Source organism: Camelus ferus, chromosome 33 (assembly GCF_009834535.1).
Source record: "Camelus ferus isolate YT-003-E chromosome 33, BCGSAC_Cfer_1.0, whole genome shotgun sequence".
Taxonomy (NCBI): Eukaryota; Metazoa; Chordata; class Mammalia; order Artiodactyla; family Camelidae; genus Camelus; species Camelus ferus.
In genome coordinates, this window is record NC_045728.1 from 1,673,032 (window position 1) to 1,696,521 (window position 23,490).

Here is a 23,490-nt window from a genome sequence, read left to right on the forward strand (position 1 = left end):
TCCCGTGTCTCTGCAGGGCCGTCCCTCCGTGTGTGTCTGTGCTCTGACTTCTCCTGGTAAGGACACCAGTGATACTGGATTCCGGCCCACCCCGATCAGTCCTCGGTGCCTTAATGACCGCAGTACATTCCTTATCTCCAAACGCAATCACATTCTGAGGCCCTGGGGGATCAGGACTCAAACTTGTGAATTTGGGGAGGACACGGTTCAGCCTTCTCACTTTCCTTTGCGTTTTCAGTCTATTGTTCTGTTCCCTTCTGATCATCTCCACGGTGTCCTAATTTGCTCATCTTCCTCTAGCGCCTCTTGTGAGGGTCTCTGCTTCCCCTCTCCACGCCCCTCCTGGCTCTGAGCTGCACTGCCCTCCGGGTCCTGCGTGTGGGACGGGGGTCACCCCTGTGGGTCGCCCCGCACACACGGAGGTCCGGTTCTGGGTCTCATGTGGATTTTCTGGCTCCTTCCAGCTCAGGGACGAGAGCGAAGTCCCTGCCGTCAGCTTCCTGCAGGGACCCGGTTCTAGCCTCTGAGAAAATGTGGGCACGACCACCGCCCAGTCCTGTGAGAGTGCTCGCCCATCCGCCCTCTGTCCCAGGGGGCAGAATCCATCCCCTAATCTGGGTGTTTCCTATCATTGCTCCCATGATGTTTTTCTTCTATTTTTCCATGTATTATTTATTTCTTAACATTAACAATATTTCCAGTATCTTATCAGGCATCTTTATTCATGCTGCCGTGGATGAAAAATCTGTAAACTTTTTTTTTCAATTAACGTGTAATTTTTGTTTTGCTATTTTTTTTAATAAAATTAATTGTAATGGCTCCACTATTACTTCGCTAGGACTGACATGAAAAATCACCACCAACTGTGTGGCTTAAAACAACAGACACGTATTTGCTCCCGGTTCTGGAGTCTGGAAGTCTCCAGCCTAGGTGTCCTGAAGGCGCTAGGGGAGGAGCCTTCCTTGCCCCTTTGTCTGGCGGTGTCTGGCGACCCTGGGCGTGCTGCGTCTCACAGCTGCGTCCCTCCAGCCTCTGCTCTGTCTGCACTTGGCCGCCTTTCCACTGAGTGTGTCTACTGTGTCTGAGTTTCCCTTTGTTAATCAGGCCACCAGGTCACTGGGATCCAGTAGCGCTATGCAGGCAAAGGCCCTGTTCACAAATCAGGTCGTAGGCGGAGCTTCTGTGAAGGGCGTAAATTCTGCTGTTCAGCCCAGTGAAGCTGTGTTCTGTCTTACCCTGTCTTCTGGAGATGACTCACTTCACCACGCCCAAGCATCGAAAATACGGGTTGCTTCTAAGTTTTTGTTTGTTTGTTCCTTCTATGAATGCCACGGGGATAAACAGCCTCGCTCACGGGACTTTGTGCACGCCGCTGGCTCTGTCCCTAGGATAGTCCGTGGCACTGAAGTCACTTGATTAAAGCCGTCACCCTTAGACTCTCTGTCGGTCTGTGCCTCTCGGCGTTTGCATAGCTCTGCGCTGCATTTCGGTTTTGAATAGAAAAGCCTTTATTGTTTCCCCTTTGACTAATCAAAACAAAAGAGACAGAGGAGCAGAGAGACGAGGACGGTGGAAGTGAAGTCGCCCTCCCTTCTTCCGCCCGGGCCCCCTTCCGTGTGCCGTGCTGGCCGCCGGCTCACCCGCCCCGCGCGGCCCGATCCCGCTGCCCTCGGCCCGCACAGCCGCTGTGGGCCACGCGGGCGCGGCCGGAGGCAAACGGCTTGCATTGCGTGTGCGGCTCCGCGGCCCACGACTTACTTCCCACCCAGTCAGCTCAGGCCAGAGCTTTGTAGCCGCCTCTGACCCATCCTGTGAGCCACAGCAAGAGCGATCCTGCCAAAGAGCACGCCGGGCGTCACCTGCCCCTGCGTCCAGCTTCAGAATAAATGCAGACACTGCCTGACTCCCTCCGTGCCTGGAACGGTTTCTCCTTACCCTGGGGGAGAAATATACGTTCACTTAACCAAATTTTCAGTGCTTTTCTGACCCGGCCTCCCCTCTAGTAGTGCAATAAGCTCCAGGATACAAATCACAGCCACAGCTGACAACCTGACGCTCCCTGTGGCGGAAGGCCCCCCTGGTGGCCTCTCACTCACAGTGTTTCCCACTTTGCAGCAAAGCCCCTCCCGCCCCCGCCTGCCTGGCCGGCCCCACGCCGGCCCGCGTGCCCGGGTCCCAGCGGGAGGCCGTGTCTGTGCGCCAGAACCCTCCCCGTCTGTCCTAGACTTATGGACCGTAGGTACCGCCCGCCCTGGGTTAAGGCAGCGACCTCTTTTCCTCAAAGCACTTGAAATCGGAGCTGTTTTTAACGGTGGCTGTCGGCAGTGATGACTTTTCACCATGTGAGCTGGGGAGCTGTAAAAGCGTTTTTAATCACGAGAGAGAGGAGGGATGGGGTGAGAAGCAGAGGCGAGAGATGGTGAGAAGGAGGGCTTCCTGGATCCCTGAGGCGTCTGCTCCTGCCCTTGGAATCTACGACACCAACCTCTAGCCTTGCTTAGAAGTTCTGCTCTTTGCTTAAACTTGCTCGAGCAGTCACTTACCACCCCAGGCACGAAGCCTCATTGGACACAACTGCCCTGCTCACCGGCCTCTCCCCTCCCTCTGAGCTCAGCACATGCTGGTCTCTGCACCTGGGACGCTGGCCCTGTTCAGTGTCCCCCGTCACCCACCCGGTTCCCTCCTGTGGTGACTGCTGATTTTCACATTCCACTTAGACCTGGCTTCCCTTCCAGGAGACATTCCTTTGACATCCCGAGACTGGCTGGGTTTTCCTCCTGCTGAGCCTCCGTGGCCCCGTGTAAACGCTCCATCAGGACACCTCGCAGGCAGTCCACAGCATCGCAGCGCGACGTCGCGCCCTGGCGGCTCGTGAGCCTCTGTGGTCTTTCCCACCGTGGTCTCTGCCCAGCGTGATCACCACGTCTGGAGCAAAGCGCTCCCTCCACAAAAATTGCTGACTTAAATTGAATAACTCATTAGAGACAGTCCACATGTTTCCAAAGGGCCTGTCTTCAGTCTCTGTGATGATCCGAAAACATTTTAACCCAGCGTGTCAGTCTATTAACAGGTAGCATCTTCCAGCTGTCTGCTTCTCTCGGTGTGCTATTGGGGTGATTTGGGGCAAAACACCTATAAAAAGAGCTACACAGAGGGGATGGAAGTCATGACTGAAAAGGGTTCAGACCCCTTTCTGGTCTATGCTGTCTACACTCACAAAGACAAACCAATTCGGATTTCAAACCCCAGTGTTAGCCCTCGTCTCCTTCATTATACACTAACCGAGCTGTTGTCTGAACTGGGACCCACGTTTCTTCAGCAAAGGATTAAACAAAGAAAAAGAAAAGCTTTTTAGTCCATTGCTCCAAATGATTCACACACATCCCTGCCTTTCTCCCTCCCAGATGACTGCTCCCTGCGATAGCTCGCACCGGGCTTTGTAAACATTCAAGACTTGACGTCCACAGGAAACGGTTAAGCAGGTAACAGCAGTCAAGCCCGCCCGGGCAGAGCAGCAGAAGTAGTCAAAGCGGGAGGCGCCCTGGTGTTCCAGATGCCCGAGGAGTTAAAGGCCAGGAGAGCGTCTCACACAGCTGGGAAACGCCAGTCACAGCCTCGGGGTGGCTGGGGCACCGGGATTCCTGTCGTGCAGTCGTCAGCGGCCAGGATTAGCGCCCGGGTGAGGGTCTGCACGGGCGCGGGGATGGTGGTTCCTGTGAGCCCCTGGAAGGCGAGCGGGGGCCTGGGAGAGCTAACGGCTGGGAGAAGGTCGAGCTGGGGGATGGGAGCGAGTGGACTTGAGTCCTGAGTTCACATTCAAGAGCGGCGTGCAGTCAGATCGTGGTCCACGTGTGGGACTAGCCGTGAAGTCACCAGCGGGTCTTCAGGGCGCGCGTCAAGGGCACCGGCCAGCGTGGGGAAGCTGAGCGTGAGCTCGTTTGCTTTGGAGACACTGACCACGTGAGAGAAAGGGAGCTTGGCCACAGTAGGATCTGGGGAGTGAGGAAGGAGACAGGCTGCAGGGGTCTCCAGGGGCAGAGCAGTCTACTTTCTGGACGTTCTAAGTGGCACCTGCTGCTTCTGCCTTTTGACGGTGCAGGTTCAGTGGGTCGCGGCGCTCCGGTGTGTGCAGTTCGCAGCTTGTTATGTGCGAGGTGCACAGAATGGTTTTCACAGCTCTCAGAGCCCTTCCACTCCGTCTTCTCACTGGGGTCCATCACGGCGCTTCCCACCATCGTTTCCTTTCCGCGGAGGGAGAGACGGCCCTGCAGCACTGAGCCTTGTGCTCGGGACCCGGTCGGCCGCGGCTGGAAGGGTCAGGGCTACACCTCTAGGCTTTTGTCTCTGACTTGTATGTGTTTTGCCGGCTCCAGCCCGCTGGCTTTTCCTCAGGACCAGGAAACCTCCTCAGCTTTCTTAGTGTGTTTGACCGTGCACGTGACACACAGCCATGACACCAGAATCTCTGCCTTTTTTTTCTTTCTAACACCATGGAGCACATAATGTGTAAATGCATGCACATGGGGGGAAGAGTCCCTTAGGAGGAGTGCAAATGAATTCCTTCACATCACATCACATCACAGGGCGAGCCAGCTTTCTCAGTGCCTGTCACACTCACTGGAGAACCTTGGGGGGCACAGTGGGATTGCTTCCTCGGTGCCATCAGTTCCCGCTGTGCTCCCGAAACGGTAGCCTCCACCAGTCGGCCGGTGAACCATATTTTCTGAGCCCTTCCTGCATAGAACACACTGTGCAGAGATTCAGAAGGAAGCAAAGATCTCTCCACGCAGAGGAGCAGACAGCCTGGGAGGCAGCCTGCGAACCACCCGCCCTGAGAAGGCGACACCACAGCAAACCCAGGGCCTCCCGGCGGGCCTGCAGGTGGCGAGGCAGCAGGGCTGTGTCTTACAGGAGACTCGTTTCACTCAGGGTCAAGGTCGAAGCAGAGACGGAGGGCGTCTTGGCTCTTGGAGACTCTGTTGGCTAAAGATAGGAGCCAGGGCCACCAGCACAGTCCGGTCGAGCTTGCCCAGGTGGGATCCATTGGGAGACCTGGCTCCAGCTACCTGGACTGTCGCCGACGTCCTGTGGGACTTTGGCCAAGTAGCCTCATGTCTCTTAGCCTCGGTTTCCTCATCCGTCACATGAATCAGTAGATTGATGTTCCTCGACAATCCCGGGCTGTAAATCTCCCTCCTTAGCTGGTGGGAGTTGATGACGGCGAGGTCATCTCAGCTCACCCACCCGAGGCATGTCTCCCGTTCGGTGGCATCAGCATTTTGGAGGTGAATCCTGCACCAAAAAAAACCAAGTTTGCACCCATTTAGAGACTGCACAACAGAGGGGCTTTATCACAATGCAAAGGCTGACAATAGTACTTCAGTGATTTAAAATAAACTTGTGAAGATGTCCTCTGCAGATTGCCTACAGAAGGGCTACGTGGGCACTGAAAATAAAACACCGCAATCAAGTGAGTTTAATTATGGAAGGACTTTGGAGAAGGGGAATTAAAAAAAATGTACTGAGGTGGTATTTGCATAACATGGAATTAGCCATTTTAAAGTGAACGCCTCGGTGGCATCTGGGACTCCCACAATGGGCAGCCACCGCGCCTGACTATCCCGCAGCATTTCCGTCCCTCCAGGGTAAGACCCCTGCCCCATTAAGCAGTTTCTTTCAAAGAGAAGATCAATTTTGAAAAGGCCAGAAGCTGGCCCAGAGGGTGCGGCCCCTCCCCAAACACTCTCTCACACAGACACCCTCCGTCTCGCCCTTCCTCTCCTCGTTCTCACTTGCTGCTACGAATTGACGAACCTAAGGTGGGTTCTTTAAATCAAAGTATCCCGGCGTGGCGCTGCCCCACAGCACGGCCGGGCGTTAATGGGTGCACGCCTTGAGGTCAGACTGCCGTCTTCAGATCCTGACTCTGCTCTGACCAGCTCGTAATCCTCATCTCTAGGCCCGGGGTAGTAACATGTGTCTCAGAGGGACATGACCCTCAAAGGGGTAAGTGTAGGCAATGATCCTAGGGAATCAAAAAAAAAAAGAACGTTGGCTCTTCTCAACCAAAGGAGGTCTGTTTGCCATGAGGCACGTTCCGCGGACGCATGAGACGCAGCAGGGAGGTCCTAGAGCTGCCGCCGCCGTGACCTGGCCTGCTACTCACGTGCTCAGCTCACCACGTGCGTGAAGCTGTTCCAGCCGGAGGCTCTTCCCGATGGCGTCTGCGCTTTGCCAGCCCCTGAATGTAGTGTCTGTTAACCAGTTTGTTTAAATTTGCTCAGACGGAGACAGATTCTCAGCCCTGTGATGAAATGCGAGCCCCGACCAAAAGGTCTCCCAGACGTCGCTCCCCGCGGGGGTCACTTCCGGCCAGGACTCATCCAGATCAAAAGCTTCTGCTTCGTGGACCAGTTTCCCTCTTCCCAGCGCCTCATTGTCTCGCCCTGATTAGGTCCTCAGGCGCCCCGGGCTAGTGGACGGGCAAGGCAGTCCTGGGAGTTACCTGCGGACTGGATGTGTGTGGGCACGCAGCTCTGGTCTTTACCATCAAGTCCAGTTCCACTTTCCCGTTCCAACCAGAGCCTGCCGTCAGTCGTTCTGGACTATAAGGAAAGACAGGTCTTCAGTTTGGCCTACACACTCCCTCGTAGTCACACAAATGTCGCGATCCACTCTCTTGTCACCAAGCCCCTACAAAACTGCTCCCCTGGGCGCGCCCTAGGATTTTTTTTTTTTCCATATTGGCCTGTCTTTTTTGCTGAGAGTCCTCGTCTCCAAACAGTGCTTCACAAAGTATCACGCTGTCCCTGCTTCCTTACTCCATCATTTCTCTTGAAGCTGTAAGTAATGACGGGCTGTGGCCTGAAAGCATCTCTTTCTGTTGCTTTGATGCTTTAACTGAGAGGGACCCTTGTGGCCAGGCCCTCCTTCCAGGCGCTAGTCGTCTGTGCTGAAGCAGGAGCCCACGTTGTAACCCAGACACACCCGTCTCTGACTCTGTCCAGCCCCTGCTTTCGGTACACGCTTGCCTGGGGGAAAGGGTATTTACTACAACTCCTCCGAGAATTCTCTTTAACCCTGGGAGCCTTCAGCTTTGTCCGAGCCAAACGTGACCCTTCCAAAAGTCCGTTTGTGTCAAATAGTTGCCGTGGACAGTGGCTGTGCGAGCACTAGGCCCGGAGCTCCACAGCCCAGTAGTTCCAACTGCAAAGGGAAACCTGCCGCAAGATGGGCCATGATTTGTTTTCTATTTTAGCCTCAGGACGTTGACTTGGCCGCCCACGGCCCTGCGCACCCAGGCTGTCTTGGTCACTGAGCTACACGTGGTGTTCAGTGGTTATATCTCTTTCTAAGTGAGCTCATGACTCAGAATTTAAATTCACAGGACTGACTGCGAAAGGCATGAATCCATTTTATGGCGCTGCCTTGAATGACTTCTGCAGCGCCCTGGCGCACAAGCTGTAGGATGGCTTCCAGCAGCGCAGTGAGGCGGCGAATCCCCAGTCCCGGCCGTCCGCGAGCATCTTGGCAGCCCCTGTCTCCCCGGGCACAGCCCCTGTCCTGCGGGCACCCGTGGACAGGACACAACTCCGGCCCTCAAGGAACACAGACCCAGTGCGATGAGCACACGCTCCTAGCCCAGGCAGGTGCGGGAGCCGCGCCGCTGGCGCCTCTGCAGCGGCCCCCGGGGGCGCAGCCTCGCCCTCTCAGGGGGTCTCAGGGACAGAGTCCCGGAAGCCAAGCCCAGCGGTCTGGCTGCGTTTTGGAAGTACGGCGTCCTCCGCACCGTGGGGGATGGAGTAGCGGCATCTCCACGCCCCCAGCTAGGAGGGGTCGAAGTAGGTCAGATAAGAAAGGGTAGGAGCCCCAGCTAAGATCTCGGAAGTGGCGATGAGGAGGGAAGGAGAACTAGAAATCGCTGTAGACTGGTGAGTACTGCGGGACGCAGGGACCTGTTGGCTGTTGGAGTTAAGAAGTCGGGACAAGACAGAATGGACGCCCGGGGTTCGGGGCACGAGTGAGCGATTGGGTACTGGGCTGGGTGGAAAGGGGCACAAGATTCTGCTGAGAGTCTGCTGCAACTGTGAGGCCAACACCTTTTAGGCAAATGGAGGAGGAGGACCGAGTTCTGAAGGTGGCCCGTGCAGACTCACAGCACCGACCCCGAGTCCCGGGAGGAAGCTCCATCACCTCGGAAGCGGTGCCGAGGCGGGGCTGTGTGGGCGGGGGGCCGGGGCGCAATCATCGGTATTATTAACATTTTTAGCGTTTCCACAAATATGCACATATGAAGCACCCGTTGATTAAAACCTATATTTCGGACGTGCACATTTGTGGGGAATGACACCAGCTTTACATAAATGTGCTTCAGCGTTGGCCGATAGCTAAATCACCGCTTTTATGTGAAATGGGGGATCCTTGTAAAATGGCTTCTGCTGATTCTTCCCTGAAGCTTCGAAGCCTCTTAAATGGCTCGAGGGTCACAGTCTGGGCTGAAACCAGGCGGCGAGCGCTGCCTTCTGTGGGTTTTAGCCAAAACTTAAGAGCTGCAGCCACGGATGTGAGTGGCTCCGGGAGGAACGAGACATTTATCCCTGCAGGTGTTCACATGTTGTTTTCTTTCCGTCTTATCTTCTTGAAATAATCTCTCTCTTTGCGAGTTGACACATGGGGTGAAGGTCCCTCGTGTGTTAATATAATCTCTAAGGGAGTCAAACTCCCATTCCTCCAGCTTTTATTAATCTGTTCCTCATCATTCCAGTGATGTGTTCAGATAGGGTAAAAAAATTAGAGGAGAGAAAGGAAAAAGAAATAATAATAAAATGCAGAATGCCCCCCAGCGGCAAGCTGGTGGCATCCAGAGGTTGCAGATAATGGATTAGCTCTTACCTATTTCCATAGCAACAGCTTAGCTGCTCTTAAACACTTCTTTAAAAGCTTCTGATAAATGTATCTTGTGACCCTGAAAACTTTCCCGTCTCCCTCCTGACTTCTTTCATCCTCAACCCCTCCTTCCCCCTTTGCCCCACGAAAACATCAATTATTACCCATAACCTCATAGCCCTCGCCTCGGTTCTCTGCAGACCTGCTTCCTCTGAGGGCCTGAGGTGGATCTGGGAGACCGGGTGCGTCTCTCCTCCCTCCCTTTTGTCTTCTTCCCTCTGCCTCCTCTTTCCGCCTCACTTCTTTCTTCTTTGTCCCTTTTTCTCTCTTCCCCTCTCTCCTTTCCCATGTCAGTTGGGTTCTCATCTCTCTCCTGCCTCCTAAAGTGGGTATATGGGAACCATTATCGTATGAATCACTGATTGAAACCGACTTGGAAACACTCATTGAGCATTTACGTGTGGTCGGCCACGAGCGAGGCCCTGGGGTGGGAGACGGGGGGCCTGAGTAGGGTAACATGGAGTCTAACGGGCCGTCCTTACTGGTGCCGGCCGCACCGAAATCAAGGTTCCGGTTGAAGAGACAGGACAGTCACAAGTGGGGAGCCATCAGCCAGGATCATGGGCGACGGATTAGGAATCTGAAGGCAGGGCACCTGTTCCTTGTGGCGCAGAGCGGTCGCTGGGGTTGGCTTTTTTCCATCCTTAGCTGCTTCCACGGGTAACCTGTGAGAGGGGGAGTTACTCTCCAGAAAGACGTAATATGAGACGTGAACAGGTTGATTCGTGGAAACACACTTGTCTCTCACTGAGGTCAATTTTATGTGGTTTTTTTTGTTGTTGAAGTCACTGACTTAATGACTACTAAATTAATAAAATAATAATAATAATAAAATAATAATAAATAAACGAGGCATGTACATATGGGCCAGAAGTATCACAAAAGTTTTCACTGACAAGGGAGGGATTTACGTTGGGTATGAGAAGATAAAGATGGTTTGCATCTGTGGCCTGGACGAGGAAACTCGAGGAAGAGCAAAACGCATCGGGAGGGGAGACGGCGGCAGGAGAGCTCCGTCCTCGGCCTGCACGCCCTGCGCATCGCGGACTAAGTCATACTCCACACGCGTGCGTGCGTGCGTGTGTGTGCGCTTTCCTTTTGTGTCATTTGTTCCACCCAGTAGAAGGACTTAAAAAAAAGCCGGAAGAGTGGCTATTTTAAAGTAATGAATTCAAACTATTTATGGACAAATTTGTTCAAAAAAGCCACGCTGTCCCCTCCCCTGGGAAGTCCTCCTGGTCCCCCAGGGACACGTCACACCCACCCTTCCCATCGATGCCTCTCACGGTCGCTCCTGAGGAAGAATCTGCCGCGGGAACCGAAGGCCGTGTGTCTCTGTGACCGCCGTGCCTGGCCCGGCGCGTGGAGGTGGCGGGGCGAGCCACGAGTCAGGGGAGGCTGATGAGGAGGGCTTTCTTGCAGGGTTGCACTGGGAGCTGGATTTTTGATAAAGGCTGTGGGTTGGCATAGGGGTTGCTCAGCCACCAAGAGCCACCGTCGACGCCACGTGGTGCCGAGCACGCCCTCCTCTGAGCAAGGAGCTTGGCGGCCAGAGAAACCGTCCTCTGCCCTGGGTGACTCTTCACAGGGACAGAGGGGGCCTTTCTCTTTCTGCCCACAAGTGAAGAGGGGGCCACAGGAAGCCAGGAGTTCCCAGCGCCGAGCCTCTGTTAGTTTACGTAGACGCCTCGCCAGCTCACTTCTAAGGGCGCGCGTCAGCTTCCCTGTCACGGCTGAGGGGCCGCGGCCCCGGCGCGGGGCCCAGGGATGGCTGCTGGCTCCCCGGGAGCTCGCCCGGCGCCTTCCCCGGGCGCCGCGCTGACAGCCACAGCTGTTCGTAGTAAGACCATAAAAAGGGGGGAGTGTTCTTTCGTCTCCGTTCTTGTCTCAGACGCTGATTCTAGCGGAAGAGGAACAGGATTCCGTTTTAATGACCTTTTGCTTAAAATGAATTCACGCACAAAACGGGGAGCTCGTTCTCAGCCAGGGGATCGCGGAGGCCTGATGGCCACGGCTTCGTGAGGAGTCGGAGCGCCCTCCTCGCGGGGCCCGAGTGGGTGAAAGGCCGGGTCGGGGTGGAGTCCGGGCCCACCCCCATCGCTCTCACCCCCATCACACTGCCTTCCCGCCCCGCTTTGTGCGGGGAGCTCCTCTGAGCGCAGCTCTGAGAGGAGCCGGGTACACGGAGACGCTGTCACAGAGGTGACCCTGAGCGATGGGCCGCTGAGGGCGGGGTGGAAGCAGGGCGGGCGGGCGGGCCCCCAGCTTCGTCTCCGTGCCCGTGGGAGCGTGCTGTTTGTGGGCGTTGCTCCGTTTTCCCAGCAGGAGCTGGCGGAGCAGCCCTGCCCTCTGCCTCCCCAGGTGGATTTGGCTCAGAAGCTGGTGAAAGACAGGAGATTGCACGCACCGCGCTGTCTGTGTGACCCCGGGCGCTGCTCGCGGCTCCATGCTGACCCCCCACTCACACGCTGAGCTCCTAACCCAGAGCTGGCGGCGCTGGAGCAGGAGGCTGTGGGGGCTGGCTCAGCCATGCTGGCGGGGTCCTCATGATGAGTCCACTGCTCTTACGCGGGGGACCCCGGAGCGCTCAGCCCTTCCCACCACGTGTGGCCCCAGCGAGCGTCTGAGGCCGGGAAGAAGCCCTGGCCCCGCCGTGCTGGCCTCCTGCCCACACACACCCAGCCCCTGAACGTGAGAACTACATGCCTGTTGTCTGCAAGCCACCCAGTGGGTGGTACTGTGTTGCAGCAGCTGGGATGGACTAAGACAGACACACGTCCTCGCCTGGGCCCCCAGTGTCCCCCTTTGTGAGCTGAGGACATTGGACCTAGGAGATTTCCAGTGTCTCCTTTTGCTCGAAAATTTCATGATTCCACAAGTTGAAGCAAAGGCCCAAATGATCCTCTTTTGATGCTTTTGAAGAACGCTGAGTAGGGCTGCAGTCCCAGGAGAAAACTCAGCTGAGAGCCTGTGTTCCTTGTGAAGGATCTTAGCCCGTTCTAGAATGTGTGTGTTCTGGTGCCTTTCCTGCGGGTAACTATTTTTTTTTTTATTAAAACAAGGACTATTTTGTATAGTCATTTAAAGTTCCTTATAGTCTCTTTGAAAGGAGACCCTCTTTTGCTTATCTCACCTCACAACAGCTGGCGTCGTGCAGACGCACACACGGCAGGTACAGAGCTGATGCAACGAAGACCAGAGACCGTCCCTCGTTCGGACGGATGGCACATGGGCCGGGAATCCCGACGAACAAGGACCAAGATGGTTGAAGGGGCAGGTCCCTCCCAGTCTTCCCTTCAGAGCTGTGTGCTCCTCGCCCTCCCCTCCCTGCTTCAGACTCGCGGGTTGACCATCCATGAGACTTTACAAGCCTTTCTAGAAATCAGACCACCTCTCAAGATAGACCTAACGTACCACATGTTGGCTCGGTCCCCCCGACCAGCAAGTTGCATTCTTTCTCTCACTGACGCATCCAGCATCACCTGCCGTCCTAGCTCCGGGGCTCACCCCTGGCCTCTCAGCCGGGTCACACGTGTCTCGACCAGTCAGCGTTCCTTCCGTTCTTTCTTGGAGCCGTTGGCGCTTAGGGACTCATCAGAGTGTCTGCCAGACCGAAGGGTCCATGTCAGGAATAGAGGTCCCATCAGGTGCTTTCCAAGTAGGTTCACGGACAAGTCGCAAATAAACAGAGGAGTCTCAACAGCAGGGCTGTCTGAGCTGCAGAGGCTGAGGCAAGAAAAGCATACGTTAGGCCGTGCCTCCTCCCCTGTTTAATTTGTATTTATTTTTAGTGGAAATCGTTTACAACCAAAGATAAACCCTGTGACTGAGTGACAGAAACGCTTGAAGAGAGACGGCAGGGTTCTTCTTAGCGGACCCCGGCTCTGAGGCTCGGAATACTCAGGACTTAGTGGATCACAAAGCTCAGGGTGAGCCTGAAGACCCCGGACGAGGGCGCTCCCGGGCGGCTGGCGTCCTCGGGCTGGTGACGGTGGACCTGGCGGCGCCCTTGTCCTCAGCTCAGCTCGGCCAGGGCAGCCGCTGGTTGTGGGTGCGCCGTGGCGCTCAGGGCTGAGCTGGTCCCCAGCCCCTCCGTCAGAAGACCTGATTGGAAGTGGTGTACTTGCTCTCCACTCCGGCATCCGTTCTCATCCTCAGAGTCTTTGACTTGACATGGTTTTGAGTTGAGGGCTAGGTACCAGGCTGGAGCCAGGGTCTGATGCCTTTGGGGTGAAGTGAGAACCAATGACAGAGTCAGTAGCTTTGGCCTAGAGTTTTGCCCAAACTGAAACGAGACGAAGTTTTATAAACACAGTTGGACGTCTGTGGAACGGCCCTCAGACCTGGAACCAAGGAACCAGCAGATTCGGCTGATAACGTGTCGGTCAGAGCTGGGGCGGCCAGCGGTCCTCCCCCCGCTGACCAGCATCATTTCCGGGGCACAGCCTGCTCCCCCTTGGTCTGATGGACGCGGGGCAGAACGTTCCCTCAGAGGCCCCTCGCAGGTCTTCCGCGGGCCAGTTGTCCAGGGCCTTGGGCGCCCCCCCCCCACCCGCCGCCCGGCTGAGGGGGAGCAGGGCCAGGGGGAGGGTGGGAGGAGGCCGGGCTGGTGGCTTCCAACTCAGTACCTTTCTATTCTCATTCTGTGTGCAAACCCAAACCCGGGGGCCCGGCTCTGCCGCAGGCCCGCTCATCTGTGGAGTCAGATTGGCAGGGAGTTTGGGGCGAGAGAGCGTGGCCCATCCGGGAAGGCGCGGAGGCGTGCATCCTGCGTTCTGCATCATCAGAGCCCGAGATGTTCCAGATGAGCAGATCTGCTCAGCAGCCGAAACTTCCTTGCTAAACGTTAAACCTTCTTTTAAATTTTAAACTATTTTTGTGTACTTTGCTAAAAGTGCATTGTCAGCATCTCTGTCTTGAAATAGAATATCTTCCTTATAATTTAACCGTGTCTTGCTGGCTTATCATCATATTTTAAACAGCAGTTAATTACGTTTCTCTGCCTCCCAGAAATGCCACCCAGATGTGCCCCCAGTGGCCCCACATTTGGAGCTCTTTTTGCTGGTGGGTCCGCTGCCTCCCTCCCTGGGGGTGTCACTTGTCAATTCATCAGCTGAGAGCAGGCTTCCCACTTCCTGCTTCTAATCTTTTGTCCACAGTGACTTAGGAGTAAATGGATGTCTTCAGGGAAAAGCAAATAGCCAAGCCTATTAAATCACCAACTTAATTTTCTGCATGAGTCCGTGGCCACCGTCCAGTTCAGACCAGCAGTCACCGCGTCTGTTAAGGGAGGACGCTGTGCTCAGAGCTAGGGATCAGGAAGAGCGGCCCTGAGCGGTTACCACCCTGTCAGGGAGGCGAGGGGGTGCCTCCCACCTACTGGGACTGTCGCGCAGGCGAGGACCCTGCGTCCCGGCCGTCGCGGGAAGCACGTCGGGGGAGGGGACGCAGGTAGGGAAGCGGAAGGCGGTGCTTCATTCGTTTTGGTTGGAGAGGGCCCAGGAGGGCTTGAGGGAGGAAGTGATACCTGAAAACAGGTTTTAGAGGATGGGTAGGAGTTCTGCAAGTGGAGAAGAGGGAGACACATATGTTCTAGACACAAGGAACCAGAGCCGCGTCCGTAAGCTGGAGCTGCCGCCTACCTGCAGACCTCCCAGAGAACGGAACACCTGGGTTGGGTGATAACACTGTGTACTGTATTCAGGCTGTTTTTCTTAAAAAAAGAAACCTTTCCTTGTTTTGTGAACAAAATGTCAAGTGACTGCAGTTGCTGTTAGCTACAGACTTGCAGATAAACGCAGGGCGTGTTGGAGAGCAAGGCAGGGGCCTGCTTCATGAGGGGGGAGCCGTCCCCCCGCCTCTGAAAGAGGCGGAATCTCTCGTATGGATGGGAAGTGGTCCCACGTACCATCTTTCCAACCAATCCGAAGAAGGCTACACTGCGGGTCTCCAAAATGCGGTCCCCAGACCCTTGGCGTCTGTGTCACCTGGGGGCTTGTTAAAAAGGGAAACACTCTATTAAGTATTAAAGTATTTACAAACTCAAGAGATCTCAAGGGATCTCCCTGTGTAGGAGGGACACCTACGCCCTGCAGAACTCCTGCTGAGACCTGCCAGGCTAGACACTGGGGGGGTCCCTGCCACCTGTGCTTTCCCAGCCCTCCGGGGACCTTGATGCCTCACTGCTGACAGATCAACGGGCCCAGACTCAGGGGGACCCCGACTCAGAGGGGGCCCCGACTCAGAGGGGACCCCGACTCAGAGCAGGCCCTGACAAGTTGAGATCCGACCGGCCACGCCGGGCACAAAGCAGCTCCTTGGGTCGCCCTGTGCGCCTCTTGGTTCTCAAGGCTCAGGAGCTTTGTTCTGTGGGGCACTGAGAACGCCCGCCACCCGGCGCACAGTCAGGCTCTCAAGGCGGTTTATCGACTTGCAGAGGAGCCACACCCACAATGCGCCCAGCCCAAGGACTCTCTGCTTTAGTCCTTTCTCTTCTTACGCGAAGTCTAAATGGGAAGCTGAATTTAAATTAGAAGGAGGCAGATTCATGCAGTCGGGACATCATTGCCCAGTTCACATGTTTCACGGTGCCCCATCATTCTGGTGCAACGCCCCACCCCCATTCCTAGAAATGATTTCTGCCGCAGGAGCTGGCCGGGGCGGTCGGCCTGTCGGGCAGGCCTCCCCTCGGGCAGCAGTGGGTGAAACACGCAGCCCCGTCCCTTAGACTCACCCTCTCTGCGGCCGGATTTCTGGGCACGGACACCATAGATCAGGCTAGTGACAGGTCGCATCCTACCTGCCCTGCGAGCCGTTCTGTGTCTGCGAGACGAGTCTGTGTTTGTGTGAGCTCCCCCGCTGTGTGTGACATTTATTATCAAGCTCACGAGGGGAGAGGGCTGATATTGTCCGTCTGTGTATAACCAGGAACAGTGCTGAATACGTCTCTGTTCCAGTTACACCAGGCACTGTTTGAGGCTGAAGAAGGAGAGATAAAACAAAACAAAACAACAACAAAAAATGGCATGGCTAAAGACGTACTTTGGAAAACAGATAAGGGATGAAGCTAAAACCTTGCTAAGTGATTTTAGCTTTTAATTGGACACCATTCAAGCCTTGAAAGCTTTTACTTTGTCCTTGGGGAATTAGGTGTTCCTCCTTAACCAGGAGGTCCCTTGAGATCTTTCGATTTTTCAAAGATGTTTTAAGGGCCTCGGGCGGAGGAGAGTCTGTTCCTGGCTGCTTCCCTGTGTGAACACTCTGCTCCACACGTGGTTGTGATTGTTAACACTGTTGTTGCCCCATTTGGCTTTTAGCTGGCACTGAATCCGGGGGTAAAGTGAGCAGATGAATGTATACAACCCTGCGTGTTGGAGAGGAGGTGGCGGACCTCTGCCCTAAGCATGCGCCTGGGAGCCCGCGCCTTCCAGTCTCCTTTGCTTTTAGAGCAGGTGTGTGTGCACGTGTGTGTGTGTGTATGTGTGTGTGCTGGGGGTAGGAATCCGGTTCCTGTTTCTGAGCTCTGAACAGTTCTTCAAAACACTCCCTTTCCTTCCACCCTATTTCCTTTCACGCCTCCTCTCCCTCTTCTCTCTAAGTTCCCCCTTATTTCATGTGCCCTCGGCCCCCACCCCCCGCCCCTAAACCCACCCCGGCCAGCTTGGCAGGCTGGTCAGTCTGGGCCAGAGTCAGAGGGAGGGAGCCGGACAAGCTTTCCGATTCTCTCTCGACACTGTCTTTGCTCTGAAGCCCCCCAGATGCTTGCGTCTCTGCTTCTGGCGCTCTCAGGGGTATGGCCTCTAACTAGAGCGAGCCTTCATCACCTTGAGAAGTGCCACGGCAGGTTCCGGGTCCGAGCGCTCGTTTTCACACGCCTCGGGGAAGCGAGAGCCATCGGAAGTTAATCGTCCATCGTGGGAGGGCTCCTGTGGGCCTCCTCCCCCTCCGTCAGTACATGCCCCTGGGCACCGTCTCCAGGGAGGGAGGGTCTTCCCATGCCAGTGTCTAAACGTGGGGTCCCCACTGGTGAGACAGGAAAGAAGGGGGCAGGGCACAGCCATTCAAGAAACAACGCAGCAGTTGACACCAAAGTGGCGGAAAATTCAACTCCCAATGGGCCTTGAGGCCCAAGATGGCGGGAGATTTGACCTCCAGTGGACCTTGAGCTTCGTTCTGTGCTCACCGTAATATGTGAGCATGGGAAACAGCACCCCCACAGATGCCAGGGCAGTTCCGAGCTGACCATAAAGGGTCACAAGGTGGGCGGTGACTGGATTCCTGGGAACCCCAGCCCCTTCCCCGAAGTAGCTGGAATAACCTTCCCACTTGTTAGCATGCGGAGTGACCGGGCCCATGAAACTAACAGCCCACACCTCGTGGCCTCTCTCCGGCCTTCTGAGACAGCCTGCGCTCCACGCAGTGTGCCTCTCTCTAAACACATCTGCCTTTACTCAGCGGTGGCTCGTTCTTGAATTCTTTCCTGCGCGAAGCCCGGGACCCACACTCGGCGGGGGGCGTCCCAGGGGCTCCGCCTGGGCCTGGGGCACGGCCTCCTCTCGCCCACGTTCACTTTTCCTGTGTCACTAGGGCTGCTGGCTGTGTCCGAAAGCTCTCTCCATGAGGGCTTCCACATTCTGATTCGGCAAAATTAGGAGAGATCTAATTTACGGATTAGAAAACTATTCCAGTAAAATGGACGGAACGTCACTGCACTGATCTCCCTGAGAGAGCAAGTGTGATGGAGGCCGTGCCGTCACACTTGTAGGGAGGCTCTCATTTCCTCCAGAGGCAGCACGCCGTCTCTGCTGCACTGGGAACCCAGCTGCTGGCCTCGCCAGACTCCCCGTCTCTGCCTTGGCTGAGACTCTCTGGGAGTAGCCATCTTCTCCGCCTGCCACCCCAGATCCCTGAAACCAAGGCCTGGGGTCCCTCCCGTTTCCCTCCTGAGAGATGCCCACCGGCCCTTCCTCTCTGATCCCCCCACCCCTTATCTGACGGACGAATGTGGTTAGGGACCCGGTAGATGCCTGTGTGTCCTGATCCACTTTGCCAGCCCGGCCCTGCCCGGCCCTGCCCGTAATTACCTCATCTCCCCTGGACACATTTTAGTCTTTCTTCTCTTGCATTTTCCAAAGAAGGAAGAAGGAATTTTACCAATTTTAGCTCCAAGTGAGAAAAGTGAGGTCTCACTCCCCGCTGAGCCGGTGCAGGCGCGACTCTTCCCTCCTCGTCTCACTGTGTCCCCCCAACCTGACACGTCCCTGTGACACGTATCTAAGCGGCCTGTGTGCTTGGCGCGCAGGCTTGTGAGACGTGCGCGTCGGCCACAGCTGTGTGTGCTTGCAGGGACTAACGGTCAGACTGACTCTCACCAAGTGCGTCTGGGCCCCGGTCAGGCCTCTCCCCTCCCTGTGGCCTGGGGGAGTGGGCAGGACCACCCTGCCGTCCTTTGCCTGGTGGTGGCGCAGGCCAACGGGTCCAGTCCACGAGGCAGCAGAGAACTCCTTCGGGGGGGCTGGAATGAACAGCCCCTGAGGCCGGGGCGTCTGACCACCCAGCCAGCTCTGTTCTAAGCACTTGATGCCGACTGCGCAGGTAACCCTTGCAGCGCTCCGGCCTGCTGGGTACGGCTCGTGGCTCTGCTTTATAGACGGAAAGACAAAGTGAGGCACAAATGGGCTGCTAACCCCCTGAAGCCACACAGCAGGAAGCCGTGGCAGCGGGAAGCGAGGCAGGCCGCCCGCCTCCCGGGGCCCAGCTCCCACCATCGCGGCGAATTAGCTCTGACTGACGTGCTTAGAAAGATAATTTATTAAAAAATAAAAAAAAAAAAGAAAAACACACAGAGACTCCCAGCAAGCCCAGGTGAAGGACATGAAGGGGAGGTTCACAGAAAACCATGCAAACCGTCCTCAAAGAATATGAAGGAAGACTGTGTGTGTGACTGAATCGCTGTGCTGCACACCAGAAACTAACGCACATTGTGCCTCCACTGTACTTCAGTTAACAAGAAACGCAATCAAAGCACACAGCAACACCAGCCTTCACTGACCGTGCTGGCGGCAAGTCCCAGGGCGGCGCGCCGCACGCCGCGGAGGAGGCGGCTGGGGGCCGGCGGACGTGCGCCACGGCCAGGCCCGCGGGAGGAGACCCGCCGGCGACCAGCACGGCCGTGGCCGTGTCTTCACTTTAAACCACTCCTTGCTTGGGGCTCCATCCCATACGTGCACATGCGTGTGGTAAAACACACACACACACGCACACGCACACGCACACACACAGTATTTTGAGTCACCTTGTAATAGTGGAAAATGGAAATAGATTTTAACTCACATATCTGTGAATAGGACACCAGTCAGACAAACTGTAGCACATGAACACAGAGGAATACAACGCGGCTCTGAAAATGCACCAGGCATGCTTTTGTAAATACGGAGCATTCTGACACCTTCTGCCTTAGGAAGGGTGATGATGACATATTGTTGCTTCTCATGCTCAGTAAACACTAGATAGATAAACACAATGAGACGGGTTATGGGCTGTGAGGTCACGGAGAGCAGGGGTAAGGATGGGAGTCAAACTTCTCTGTGCCTCAAAGTAGGGTGTTGTTTCAATCATGTAAATATGTATGAATATTTCAAAAGATTGCATTAAGTCCTTTGAAAATGGGATACTATGTTTGCAGAATCCTGGGGAGCTCCGAGCGTCTGGCTGTGACATACCTCCCATGTACAAGCAAAGGGAAGGACGTTCTCTGTGCAAAAATAAACGTTCTCCATCCAAGCCCTCACCACATGACCCAGACCCTCTGACACCACGCCGTGGGAGTGAGGCCTCCTTACTGCTCCTCTTCCCCATAAATGAAGCAGTGGGGGGGGGGGTGTTCCTTCCAAATGTCCCCACTTCAGAGCTCTAAAATCAAGTTCAAGGGTAGTGACATCACGGCTGCCTGACATACCTCGTCGAATGCTCTGGAGCAAAAGACGTGTGAACGGGGTGTCACAGGCTCCCGTGCGATTACAGAAGATGGATTCTCCCCTCCCTCAACAGTACATATGCGACCAGTATGTGGGAAGTGAAGTGAATAAAAGTGGACAGTGTCTCATACTATCACATACAAAGTGCATACACAGAAAGGACCTCCTGTACAGCACAGGGAACTATATTCAACTTCTTGTAATAGCATCTACTGGAAAAGAACCTGAAGAGGAAATATTAGACGGTGTTTAGTAACATGATTGGAAGTATTATGAGAAGACACATCAAATTAAAGCCTGCAAGACTCAAACACGTCCTGAGTGTGCCATGGACTCACTGGGACTGCAGCTGATGAATCCCTGTAGGACCTGGACTGAGGCAACCTTTTCCTGCTCAAGTCAATTGTTGCTGTAAGTGTCCCCAAGTATAATGAGAAGCGTCTGGCTGGGAGCCTTTTCTCCCTGCTACCTGGTGCCGGCGTGCTGAATGCAAGGCAGAGCAGAGCAGTTTACACAAGTAGAATGTGGGGACCCAGTTTCTTCTCTTTCACACACCCTGGAGGATCAGGGAAGCCCAGAGAAGAGGTTTTCTTCAGGAAGAGAGGTCTCCTCTTGCTGCTGAGCGCACTGAGTGAAGCCAGGGTCGTGAGTATCCGCGCCTCTCCCCTGGCGCGCTGGCTGAACCTCATTAACCGGAAGTTTCTGGGCTAGTCACTCGGGCCCCTCTGACAACCTAAAGTCGGCTGCCTTGATACTTGATGTGCTTTGAACATGTTTGGCACCACTGCTTTCGTGAAAAGGCTTTGCACCGTATTTTCAGCCTGAGCTGTCCAAAATATCACAGAGCACTTGTAGCCGGGAATAAGGTTTTCGTGATAAAGCGCCTGCATCGCGATGACGTGGCAAACGTCTCAAGATAGTTTCGGATGTGCTTCGTTTCTGAAGGGAGCAGGAATGTAAACTGCTGGCGGGTGAGTGGTGAGCAAAGGCGATCTGCCCCCCGGGAACTGCCATGCATCACTCCACCGGGAGCGCCCAGTGACGCTGCCATCTGGGATACGGGGGAGCCACATTTTTTTTTCCTAACGTGCTTTAATTGCATTTTGCTGGGGCAGGGGATATTTATGGGTTAGGAGATTGCCGAGTTATTTATTAGATGGAGTGTCTAGGGATAGACTAATATAAATCACTTAGGCTGGCATTGAACACACCAGACACTCAGTAATTTAAAAAGCTTTAATAAAAATGCTAAAATATGAGACTTGTCTTTGGCTGTAATGAGACTCGGTTATCATGTTTTTATCAGCGATGTTCCGTCACGGACCCCCTCCCCCTCCCCCAGAGTAAGGCAGTGCGAAAGCAGCCCTGATTTCCAGACTCCAGATCTGTTGGGCTTGAGAGAAGTTTCAGAGATTTGCTGAAGGACTCATGCAGGAACAGTCCTGGGCGCCTGCTGGCTGGCTGCCTCCCAGCTCAGAGGTGTTGGCATGTTCTTTTGCATTGGGAACCTTGTCTTGTGTGGGTCTGTCATGGAAGCGAGTTAAAAGGGAGTGTGTCAGGAGGTGTCTGGGGCAGGGAGAGCTTCTGGGCTGTGAGTGGTAGATGACAGCCAGCCCTGCCCCCCAGGACAGAGGCCCGGAGCCGGGCTTCTGTGTTCTCTCACGGGCACGCTGAATTAGAGGCACGTGCCACAGCGGGCTTTAAACTGCACTTACTTTTAGGATCTCGTTCAGTCACAACTGGAAGTTTTGTAGGGAAGTTTTATCGTCCCCACGTTACAAACTACTGAGTCGGGGGTCCCGGTCTCCCCACAATGACTGGGCAGGAGAGAGACCCCAGCCGCGGCCCCGCCCTCTTCCCTCCGTGCCCCGTCCCACTGCGGGCGTTCTGGGCAAGCACCTGCTGCCTCCAGATTTTCCAGGTCCCACCTTCCTCCCAGGGCGGAGGACCCTGTGGACTTGCTCCTTCAGTCCTGTCTCACACCTGGGCCCACGTGCCTGCATCCTGAGCACAGGGTGAGGGCGACGGCCTCCTCTGGGCAGCGCGGTCGGCGGCAGGGGAATTACTGGGCCGAATCTGGACGGATTCCTGGCGGACAGTCTGAGGGTGAGGCCTGTGGGAAGGCGCGGCAGCTCAGCTGACGTTCCACCCCGGCTCCAAGGTTGCTCGGTGCAGGGACGCAGCACATCAGGGACATGCAGCCCACTCCGTCACTGGAAAGCTCTGGGTGGGACGTAGCTGGCGCAGCTGGGGCAGGAGCCGGTCAACACCCCCAGGTCGCAGGTGCCGCGTGAGGGTGGGGCAGGTCAGGGAGGCTGTCGCTGGGCCTTCCAAAGGGCTGCAGACCCAGAAAACTGGGTGTCAGGTGGCTGACTGGACCAATTCTGAGGAAGGGACATGGGAGAAGCCCATTGCCCCCACCGCGCCCCATTCAAAAGGAGGCCTTTTGTATTTGGGGCCGGGAGCAGCACACCTGAGACTAACATTGTAAATTAACTGCACTTCAATCAAAGGTTTTTAAATGAAAGATGGACACACAAAGGTGATATCAGAGAGCACCTGCTGACAGGTTGTTGGGAAGAAAAAAATCAGGAAGGTCAGGAGTTGATGGCAGGGTCGGAGGTGGGGCTGTGAAATCCCGAGTGTGGACACGTGTGTCCTGTTCTCAGCCCAGGTGTCCTGCCACCTGCCCCAACGGGCAGGGCTTCGGTCCAGCAGAACCGATGCTGGAGACTGGCGGCACCGGCGAGTCTGCTCAAAGGCTGGACAGCCGGGATGGGCACACACTGGGCAGGGCTGGCCCTTCTCAAACTCCTTTATGCATGGATATCCTCTGGCCCAGGAGAACAAGATGACGGCCCAGGAATCTGAGGCAGGAACCAAGAAGAGGCTGGTGACTAAGAGGACACCAGAACGTCACCTGTGTCCCTTATCTGGTCCCATCTCCTACTAAGCATGGTGGCACCACCTACTGTTCCGGATAATCAGAGGAGGGCCACACCTGCTCCACACCCTACACGGATCCCCCGTGACCTCCACACCGAGTGCAGACTGAACAGCCAGGAACTGGGGGGCAAGGACGACGCCTTTCGGGGCCAGGCGGGTGAGGGCCGCTTCCGGCTGTGGTCTCCAAGTCCTGAGTCCTTGGGTTCTGAGGTCAGAACTGGGTACACATCTCAGCTTCTCCCCTCCTCCTCTGTCGCTGTGTGACATGAGCAACTTGTTTAACCTCTCTCTGCACCTTTACCGCCTCACTGTTAACATGGATTTTCACAAGATGAAATAAGTGGTGTGTGGGGGAGAATTTGTATGGTGGTGCCTCCCGAAGCTCATGAAGTTCTCGAAAAGTGAGAGTTGCTGGCCAAAAAAATATATAAATAAATAAATCTAGAAGTAGAATCAAAGAGCCCATGATACTGACATTTCTCAGTGGCAGGCACTAAGATTAAGCCACTTAATATTCACTTACCACGGGCCCCTCCCCGGGGCCCGTGAGTGGCCTGCACCACCACCCTGCTTAGCAGTCTGGGAGATGGAGGTTAGAGACATTTAGTCACATGGTCAAGAA

At 55.3% G+C, this 23,490-nt stretch overlaps 1 protein-coding gene and 1 long non-coding RNA gene across 6 annotated transcripts in view; both read left to right on the plus strand.

Moving 5' to 3' along the window:
* The window catches only part of OPCML (opioid binding protein/cell adhesion molecule like), an 872,021-nt gene that overhangs the window by 731,777 nt on the left and 116,754 nt on the right, over window positions 1-23,490 (plus strand). The gene's annotated exons all lie outside the window — the stretch shown is intronic.
* On the plus strand, window positions 801-20,159 carry LOC116661169. Its single transcript, XR_004316946.1, has 3 exons — window positions 801-811; window positions 4,106-4,108; window positions 20,079-20,159. It is a non-coding gene; the product is annotated as an uncharacterized LOC116661169 (long non-coding RNA).